Genomic DNA, 11504 nt, shown 5'->3' on the forward strand with positions numbered 1-11504 from the left:
TCTTCACTTAATGCAACCTGTTCATGCTCTTTGAATCTCCTCTTGTTAGTGCATAGATCCTTCAAAAATTTTGCATATTTTGGAATCTGAGCAATGGCATTGAGCAATGGGATGTTGATTTGCACTTTCTTCAATATTTCCATTATCTCATCCAAGCCTTGATCTTTCTTTGACTTTGATAACCTGCTGGGAAAGGGTGCAATAGGCCTAAAAGCATTAGATGAAATTGGAACTTGATTAGCATTGGATGATACCTTAGGGCCTGTGCTCTTTCCAAGAGAATTGAGGGGCTGTTTGGTGGAACCTGTGGGCTGCCCTTGTGGTGGCTGAATGATCTCCACGTTTTCTCCATCTTCTTGCTCTTCATTGGCATCTCCAACCTTATTATCAACTTGTTTACCACTTCTCAAGATGTGCACTGCTTTAACTTGCTCATGATGCCTTGGATTCACCTCCGTTTGGCTTGGAAAAGTTCCGGATGCTCTATTGCTCATGGAGGATGCAATCTGCCCAACTTGCACTTCTAGTTTGTTCACTGCATTTTGAAGATTCTGATTGGTTTGCATCTGTTGCCCCATGAACTTCTTGAACATGTCTTGCAATTCTCCCATTTGATCACCCCTTTGCTCTTGTACTTGTTGGGGAGCTTGCTGGAATTGCCTTTGTTGTATTTGAAATCCTGGGGGAGGTCCTTGAGATTGTTGCACATTTGAATTATTGCTCCACCTGAAATTAGGATGATTTCTCCACCCCGGATTGTATGTGTTTGAGTAAGGATCATTCTGAGGATTCCTTCCTTGAAGGGCATTTGCTTGCTCTAGCATGTGCTTTGCAAAAGATTGGTCTTGAACTTCCTCTTTGCTTCCTAGAGGGCCAGTCACTGCCTGTTGAAGCAAAGAACACATAACATCAAGTTTTGCATTAATCTCATTATTAGTACTTACCTAAGAGACCACAGCTTTCATAGGAGCTCCTCTTCCTTTATTGTAGCTCCATTGTTGAGAGTTGGTACTCAAAGATTCAAAGAGAGTAAAAGCCTCATCTGCTGTTTTGTTCATCAGTCCTTCTCCACTTGTTGCATCTACCATCATCCTTTCGGAATCAAGCAAACCTTCATAGAAAGATTGCATTTGCATCCAACTCTCTATATTGTGGTGTGGGCAAGAACTCATCATCTCCTTGTACCTCTCCCAGCATTCATGAAAAGCTTCTCCTTCTCTTTGTGTGAAACCAAGAATTTCCTTTCTAATCTTGTTAGTCTTTTGAGCTGGAAAGAATTTCTGCAAAAACTTATTAGAAAGCTCATCCCAAGTACGAATTGAAGCATTAGGCAAAGAGTATAACCATGACTTAGCCTTATCTTTTAAACTGAATGGGAATAGCCTCATCTTAATCTGCTCGTCATCAAGTCCTTGAATTTTGATTGTAGCACATATTTCAAAGAATTGCTTAACATGCATGTAAGGATCCTCAGTGGTATTACCATAATAAGTTGGAAGAAGATGAATCATACCACTTCTAAGCTCAAACCTGTCAATTGTGAGTTGAGGACAGACGATGCACGAAGGTTGATCAGTGACTTTGGGGATGGAAAATTCACGCAGGGGTTTCCTAGGTTGGACAACAAGCGCACCACCTCCTTCATCATTATTGTTGTTGTTTGGAATCTCTGCCATCTTGCTTGAACCTTCAGATTCGTAGCTCTCAGATTCAGCACTTAAAGAACTATAATTCCTCCTCAAACCAACACGTACAGCAAAAGTTCCTGGTGAAATTGGCTCAGAATCAGATTCGGACATATATGCACACACAAGAAACCAATTAGTGCCTTCAAATGGAGATAACAACTAAAAAGAAAAACAGAATACAGAAATAAAAACCAACGAAAACAAAAACAAAAACACTCAAAGTAATCTAACTATAGCACCATCGTTACCGGTTCCCCGGCAACGGCGCCAAAAACTTGTTGAGCCTATTCCTAACAACTAAAATGAGTTATTAAAAATAGAAACTTCAATTCTCGCAAGTGCACGAACCATTTATAGTATAGCTTATGAAATACGAGGTCGATCCCACGGAGAATGGTAACTTGGTTGCAAGTTAAACTACTTAGAATGATGGAAAAACTGAAAACAAAGAAACAAACTAACTAACAATTGGCAAGGTCTAGGACAGAATCCTAGCACCACACACGCACTCGAATGGGGGGTTTTTGTTGTTTAAATGAAAACAAGAGAATGAAATGGAAGTGCTGGAAGTAAACAATGGCAGCAATGAACAAGTTGTGAAACAATGATTGAGAAGTGTTAGAGCCTTGGAATCTACCACTAGTCTTCCTATCCAAGTTATGAATGCATAGAAATTGACTCAAGCTTCATTAACAATAGATTATCGCATACAAGCCTATGGTATCTAGGTGCAGGATGCATGATTCTCCTAAGGCATGTAATTGTGCATGGTATCTACACAACACGTGATCTCTAATATGCAACCTAAGCATGGTATCTACTTAGAATAAAGCATATAAGAGTCATTAAGTTCCTTGAGAATATGATAATCACACAAGTCCTAGAACATGGTATCTGTCCTAGTCAACCTATGGTTATTAACCCCTTGAATGATTCTTAGGCCATTCATGTGTTGCTTGTGAAAGGAGAGTAGAATTGGTGAATCTAAACCCCTTCCCAACCTGTGCTAGATGCATAAAATCCTAGTTAGCTACTCCAAGAAAACATACATCAAGCACATAATAAGCTGGAGATTAACAACTTGATAATGAAAGCAAGGAAATCAATTAACTATGAAATCATCCATAACATTGAATATTCATGACTAGGGCTTCATCCTAAGCCCTAACAAAATGGATTAGTTAAACATAATTATGAATACAGAAGATAAGAAATACATAGGTAGAATAAAGAGAATAGAAGAACTAGCTGGTGGCAGCAAGGTAGTTTCCAGGACAGCTCCCAGCTCTCCCTCCTTTGCAGCTAGCTCTCTCTCTCTCTTTGTGGTGAATCTGAATGTGTGTATGGAAGTAATGGATGAAGTGAATTGTGTCTGGGATGTGGAATGGAAGTGGTATTTATAGGGAGAAGGAAAGGGGAATTCTGAATTGAATATGACTAATGCATACAACACTTGTATTTAGATAATCAGAATTGGTTGCTGCACTAATAAATCCCACCAGCAGCCATAGGTCATCTTCATGTCAGCATGATCAAGCATCCATCCAGAAACCAATAGCTCATGCCTAGCTCACCATGACCAAGCATCCATCAGCTCATCCTCATGTCAGCATGATGTGTATTTTGATGGGCTCACGGATTGGGTTTGGCTGAATCCAAATATGACTTTAAGATATCCATTTTGAAGTTCAGAATGTCTCTGATCCAACCACACAAGTATTGGCCCAATCCAAGCTCGGATGAAGAAGATAAGTCCGAAATGAACTTCTAACTCAATATCCAGTTTTTGCACGTTTTGCACCATTTTGCTTCAAAAGCAATCTCTTGCTGCCTTCAACCTATAGAACACACAAACATAGGTAAGTGACTTGAAATAAAGAGAAACTAAACAAAATTACTAAGTAACGAAGGCATGCAAATGTGTGAAATTATGAACTTATCATACACCAACCACTCCAATTAGGAACGAACTGCCGTTGAACTTGAATTGTCCAATTTGGAACACCTATTGATTTCGGATCGAGCCCAAAACTTGGGCAACATCATAATATGGTGATAGGAGTCATTTGGTGAGTTTTGAGTGAAATCCAATCGCTAGAAGTACGGAATACACCAACCACTCCAATTAGGAACGAACTGCCGTTGAACTTGAATTGTCCAATTTGGAACACCTATTGATTTCGGATCGAGCCCAAAACTTGGGTAACATCACAATATGGTGGGAGGAGTCATTTGGTGAGTTTTGAGTGAAATCCAATCGCTAGAAGTACGGAATACACCAACCACTCCAATTAGGAACGAACTGCCGTTGAACTTGAATTGTCCAATTTGGAACACCTATTGATTTCGGATCGAGCCCAAAACTTGGGCAACATCGTAATATGGTGGGAGGAGTCATTTGGTGAGTTTTGAGTGAAATACAATCGCTAGAAGTATGGAATACACCAACCACTCCAATTAGGAACGAACTGCCGTTGAACCTGAATTGTCCAATTCCTCACACCTATTGATTTCGTATGGAACCCCAAACTTGTGCAACATCATAATATGATGGGAGGAGTCATTTCGTGAGTTTTGAGTGAAATCCAATCGCTAGAAGTATGGAATACACCAACCACTCCAATTAGGAACGAACTGCCGTTGAACTTGAATTGTCCAATTTGGAACACCTATTGATTTCGGATCAAGCCCAAAACTTGTGCAACATCATAATGTGGTGGGAGGAGTCATTTGGTGAGTTTTAAGTGAAATCCAATCGCGAGAAGTATGGAATACACCAACCAATCCAATTAGGAACGAACTGCCGTTGAACTTGAATTGTCCAATTTGGAACACGTATTGATTTCGGATCGAGCCCAAAACTTGGGCAACATCATAATATGGTGGGAGGAGTCATTTGGTGAGTTTTGAGTGAAATCGAATCACTAGAAGTATGGAATACACCAACCACTCCAATTAGGAACGAACTACCGTTGAACTTGAATTGTCCAATTTGGAACACCTATTGATTTCGGATCGAGACGAAAACTTGGGCAATATCATAATATGGTGGGTGGAGTCATTTAGTGAGTTTTGAGCGAAATCCAATCGCTAGAAGTAAGGAATATACCAACCACTCCAATTAGGAACGAACTGCCGTTGAAATTGATTTGTCCAATTTCTCACACCTATTGAGTTCGGATCGAGCCCAAAACTTGGGCAACAACATAATATGGTGGGAGGAGTCATTTGGTAAGTTTTGAGTGAAATCCAATCGCTAGAAGTACGGAATACACCAACCACTCCATTTAGGAACGAACCGCCGTTGAACTTGAATTGTCCAATTTCTCACACCTATTGATTTCTGATCGAGCCCAAAACTTGGGCAACATCATAATATGGTGGGCGGACTCATTTGGTGAGTTTTGAGTGAAATCCAATCGCTAGAAGTACGGAATACACCAACAACTCCAATTAGGAACGAACTGTTATTGAACTTAAATTGTCCAATTTCTCACACCTATTGAGTTCGGATCGAGCCCAAAACTTGGGCAACATCATAATATGGTGGGAGGAGTCATTTGGTGAGTTTTGAGTGAAATCCAATCGCTAGAAGTTCGGAATACACCAACAACTCCAATTAGGAACGAACTGCCATTTAATTTAAATTGTCCAATTTCTCACACCTACTGAGTTCGGATCGAGCCCAAAACTTGGGCAACATCATAATATGGCGGGAGGAGTCATTTGGTGAGTTTTGACTGAAATGCAATCGATAGAAGTATGTAATACACCAACCACACCAATTAGGAACGAACTGCCGTTGAACTTGAATTGTCCAATTTCTCACACCTATTGATTTCAGATCGAGCCCAAACCTTGGGCAACATCATAATATGGTGGGAGGAGTCATTTGGTGAGTTTTGAGTGAAATCCAATCGCTAGAAGTATGGAATACAACAACCACCCCAATTAGGAACGAACTGTCGTTGAACTTGAATTGTCCAATTTCTCACACCTATTGATTTCGGATCGAGCCCAAAACTTGGGCAACATCATAATATGGTGGGAGGAGTCATTTGGTGAGTTTTGAGTGAAATCCAATAGCTAGAAGTATGGAATACACCAACCCCTCCAACTAGGAACGAACTGCCGTTGAACTTGAATTGTCCAATTTCTCACACCTATTGATTTCGGATCGAGCCCAAAACTTGGGCAACATCATAATATGGTGGGAGGAGTCATTTGGTGAGTTTTGAGTGAAATCCAATCGCTAGAAGTACGGAATACACCAACCACTCCAATTAGGAACGAACTGCCGTTGAACTTGAATTGTCCAATTTCTCACACCTATTGATTTCGGATCGAGACCAAAACTTGGGCAACATCGTAATATGGTGGGAGGAGTCATTTAGTGAGTTTTGAGTGAAATCCAATCGCTAGAAGTATGGAATACACCAACCACTCCAATTAGGAAAGAACTGCCGTTGAACTTGAATTGTCCAATTTCTCACACCTATTGATTTCGGATCGAGACTAAAACTTGGGCAACATCGTAATATGGTGGGAGGAGTCATTTAGTGAGTTTTGAGTGAAATCCAATCGCTAGAAGTATGGAATACACCAACCACTCCAGTTAGGAACGAACTGCCGTTGAACTTGACTTGTCCAATTTCTCACACCTATTGATTTCAGATCGAGCCCAAAACTTGGGCAACATCATAATATGGTGGTTGGAGTCATTTGGTGAGTTTTCAGTGAAATGCAATCGATAGAAGTATGGAATACACCAACCACTCCAATTAGGAACGAACTGCCGTTGAACTTGAATTGTCCAATTTCTCACACCTATCGATTTCGGATCGAACCCAAAACTTGGGCAACATCACAATATGGTGGGAGGAGTCATTTGGTGAGTTTTGAGTGAAATCCAATCGCTAGAAGCATGGAATACCCCAACCACTCCAATTAGGAACAAACTGCCGTTGAACTTGAATTGTCCAATTTGGAACACCTATTGATTTCGGATCGAGCCCAAAACTTGGGCAACATCATAATATGGTGGGAGGAGTCATTTGGTGAGTTTTGAGTGAAATCCAATCGCTAGAAGTATGGGATACACCAACTACTCCAATTGGGAACGAACTGCCGTTGAACTTGAATTGTCCAATTTGGAACACCTATTGATTTCGGATCGAGCCCAAAACTTGGGCAACATCATAATATGTTGGGAGGATTCAATTGGTGAGTTTTCAGTGAAATCCAATCGCTAGAAGTATGGAATACACCAACCACTCCAATTAGGAACGAACTGCCGTTGAACTTGAATTGTCCAATTTCTCACACCTATTGATTCCGGATCGAGCCCCAAACTTGGGCAACATCGTAATATGGTGGGAGGTGTCATTTGGTGAGTTTTGAGTGAAATCCAATCGCTAGAAGTATGGAAAACACCAACCACTCCAAATAGGAACGAACTGTCGTTGAACTTGAATTGTCCAATTTGGAACACCTATTGATTTCGGATTGAGCCCAAAACTTTTGCAACATCATAATATTGTTGGAGTAGTCATTTGGTGAGTTTTGAGTGAAATCCAATCGCTAGAAGTATGGAATACACCAACCACTCCAATTTGGAACGAACTGCCGTTGAACTTGAATTGCCCAATTTCTCACATCTATTGATTTCGGATCGAGCCCAAAACTTTGGCAACATCATAATATGTTGGGAGGAGTCATTTGGAAAGTTTTCAGTGAAATCCAATCGCTAGAAGTATGGAATACACCAACCACTCCAATTAGGAACGAATTGCCGTTGAACTTGAATTGTCCAATTTCTCACACCTATTGAGTTCGGATCGAGCCCAAAACTTGGGCAACATCATAATATGGTGGGAGGAGACATTTGGACAGTTTTCAGTGAAATCCAATCGCTAGAAGTATGGAATACACCAACCACTCCAATTTGGAACAAACTGCCGTTGAACTTGAATTGTCCAATTTCTCATTCCTAGTGAGTTCGGATCTAGCCCAAAACTTGGGCAACATCATAATATTGTTGGAGTAGTCATTTGGTGAGTTTTGAGAGAAATCCAATCGCTAGAAGTGTGGAATACACCAACCACTCCAACTAGGAACGAACTGCCATTGAACTTGAATTGTCCAATTTCTCACACCTATTGATTTCGGATCGAGACCAAAACTTGGGCAACATCGTAATATGGTGGGAGGAGTCATTTAGTGAGTTTTGAGTGAAATCCAATCGCTAGAAGTATGGAATACACCAACCACTCCAATTAGGAACGAACTGCCGTTGAACTTGACTTGTCCAATTTCTCACACCTATTGATTTTAGATCGAGCCCAAAACTTGGGCAACATCATAATATGGTGGTTGGAGTCATTTGGTGAGTTTTCAGTGAAATGCAATCGATAGAAGTATGGAATACACCAACCACTCCAATTAGGAACGAACTGCCGTTGAACTTGAATTGTCCAATTTCTCACACCTATTGATTACGGATCGAGCCCCAAACTTGGGCAACATCATAATATGGTGGGAGGAGTCAGTTGGTGAGTTTTGAGTGAAATCCAATCGCTAGAAGTATGGAATACACCAAACACACCAATTGGGAACGAACTGCCGTTGAACTCGAATTGTCCAATTTGGAACACCTATTGATTTCGGATCGAACCCAAAACTTGGGCAACATCACAATATGGTGGGAGGAGTCATTTGGTGAGTTTTGAGTGAAATCCAATCGCTAGAAGTATGGAAAACACCAACCACTCCAAATAGGAACGAACTGTCGTTGAACTTGAATTGTCCAATTTGGAACACCTATTGATTTCGGATTGAGCCCAAAACTTGTGCAACATCATAATATTGTTGGAGTAGTCATTTGGTGAGTTTTGAGTGAAATCCAATCGCTAGAAGTATGGAATACACCAACCACTCCAATTAGGAACGAACTGCCGTTGAACTTGAATTGCCCAATTTCTCACACCTATTGATTTCGGATCGAGCCCAAAACTTTGGCAACATCATAATATGTTGGGAGGAGTCATTTGGAAAGTTTTCAGTGAAATCCAATCGCTAGAAGTATGGAATACACCAACCACTCCAATTAGGAACGAATTGCCGTTGAACTTGAATTGTCCAATTTCTCACACCTATTGAGTTCGGATCGAGCCCAAAACTTGGGCAACATCATAATATGGTGGGAGGAGTCATTTGGACAGTTTTCAGTGAAATCCAATCGCTAGAAGTATGGAATACACCAACCACTCCAATTAGGAACAAACTGCCGTTGAACTTGAATTGTCCAATTTCTCACTCCTAGTGAGTTCGGATCTAGCCCAAAACTTGGGCAACATCATAATATTGTTGGAGTAGTCATTTAGTGAGTTTTGAGTGAAATCCAATCGCTAGAAGTATGGAATACACCAACCACTCCAACTAGGAACGAACTGCCATTGAACTTGAATTGTCCAATTTCTCACACCTATTGATTTCGGATCGAGCCCAAAACTTGGGCAACATCATAATATGGTGGGAGGAGTCATTTGGTGAGTTTTGAGTGAAATTCAATCGCTAGAAGTATGGAATACACCAACCACTCCAATTAGGAACGAACCGCCGTTGAACTTGAATTGTCCAATTTCTCACACCAATTGAATTCGGACCGAGCCCAAAACTTGGGCAACATCATAATATGGTGGGAGGAGTCATTTGGTGAGTTTTGAGTGAAATCCAATCGCTAGAAGTATGGAATACACCAACCACTCCAACTAGGAACGAACTGCCGTTGAACATGAATTGTCCAATTTCTCACACCTATTGATTTCGGATCGAGCCCAAAACTTGGGCAACATCATAATATGGTGGGAGGAGTCATTTGGTGAGTTTTGAGTGAAATCCAATCGCTAGAAGTATGGAATACACCAACCACTCCAATTAGGAACGAACTGCCGTTGAACTTGAATTGACCAATTTGGAACACCTATTGATTTCGGATCAAGCCCAAAACTTGGGCAACATCATAATATGGTGGGAGGGGTCATTTGGTGAGTTTCGAGTGAAATCCAATCGCTAGAAGTATGGAATACACCGACCACCCCATTTAGGAACGAACTGCGGTTGAACTTGAATTGTCCAATTTCTCACACCTATCGATTTCGTATCGACCCCCAAACATGGGCAACATCATAATATGGTGGGAGGAGTCATTTGGTGAGTTTTGAGTGAAATCCAATCGCTAGAAGTATGGAATACACCAACCACTCCAATTAGAAACGAACTGCCGTTGAACTTGAATTGCTCAATTTCTCACACCTATTGATTTCGGATCGAACCCAAAACTTGGGCAACATCACAATATGGTGGGAGGAGTCATTTGGTGAGTTTTGAGTGAAATCCAATCGCTAGAAGGATGGAATACACCAACCACTCCAATTAGGAACAAACTGCCGTTGAACTTGAATTGTCCAATTTCTCACTCCTAGTGAGTTCGGATCTAGCCCAAAACTTGGGCAACATCATAATATTGTTGGAGTAGTCATTTGGTGAGTTTTGAGTGAAATCCAATCGCTAGAAGTATGGAATACACCAACCACTCCAACTAGGAACGAACTGCCATTGAACTTGAATTGTCCAATTTCTCACACCTATTGATTTCAGATCGAGCCCAAAACTTGGGCAACATCATAATATGGTGGTTGGAGTCATTTGGTGAGTTTTCAGTGAAATGCAATCGATAGAAGGATGGAATACACCAACCACTCCAATTAGGAACGAACTGCCGTTGAACATGAATTGTCCAATTTCTCACACCTATCGATTTCGGATCGAACCCAAAACTTGGGCAACATCACAATATGGTGGGAGGAGTCATTTGGTGAGTTTTGAGTGAAATCCAATCGCTAGAAGCATGGAATACACCAACCACTCCAATTAGGAACAAACTGCCGTTGAACTTGAATTGTCCAATTTGGAACACCTATTGATTTCGGATCGAGCCCAAAACTTGGGCAACATCATAATATGGTGGGAGGAGTCATTTGGTGAGTTTTGAGTGAAATCCAATCGCTAGAAGTATGGGATACACCAACTACTCCAATTGGGAATGAACTGCCGTTGAACTTGAATTGTCCAATTTGGAACACCTATTGATTTCGGATCGAGCCCAAAACTTGGGCAACATCATAATATGTTGGGAGGATTCAATTGGTGAGTTTTCAGTGAAATCCAATCGCTAGAAGTATGGAATACACCAACCACTCCAATTAGGAACGAACTGCCGTTGAACTTGAATTGTCCAATTTCTCACACCTATTGATTCCGGATCGAGCCCCAAACTTGGGCAACATCGTAATATGGTGGGAGGTGTCATTTGGTGAGTTTTGAGTGAAATCCAATCGCTAGAAGTATGGAAAACACCAACCACTCCAAATAGAAACGAACTGTCGTTGAACTTGAATTGTCCAATTTGGGACACCTATTGATTTCGGATTGAGCCCAAAACTTGTGCAACATCATAATATTGTTGGAGTAGTCATTTGGTGAGTTTTGAGTGAAATCCAATCGCTAGAAGTATGGAATACACCAACCACTCCAATTAGGAACGAACTGCCGTTGAACTTGAATTGCCCAATTTCTCACACCTATTGATTTCGGATCGAGCCCAAAACTTGGGCAACATCATAATATGGTGGGAGGAGTCATTTGGTGAGTTTTGAGTGAAATCCAATCGCTAGAAGTATGGGATACACCAACTACTCCAATTGGGAACGAACTGCCGTTGAACTTGAATTGTCCAATTTGGAACACCTATTGATT

General features: G+C 41.0%; 1 non-coding gene across 1 annotated transcript; it reads left to right on the forward strand.

Annotated features, from left to right (window-relative positions):
• Positions 1-1146: 1146 nt before the first annotated feature.
• On the forward strand, positions 1147-1253 carry LOC148292279 (small nucleolar RNA R71). The gene has a single exon (XR_015827227.1). It is a non-coding gene; the product is annotated as a small nucleolar RNA R71 (small nucleolar RNA).
• Positions 1254-11504: the final 10251 nt, after the last annotated feature.

The sequence above is a fragment of the Prunus avium genome, chromosome 8, assembly GCF_965620075.1.
Source record: "Prunus avium chromosome 8, drPruAviu1.hap1.1, whole genome shotgun sequence".
NCBI lineage: Eukaryota > Viridiplantae > Streptophyta > Magnoliopsida > Rosales > Rosaceae > Prunus > Prunus avium.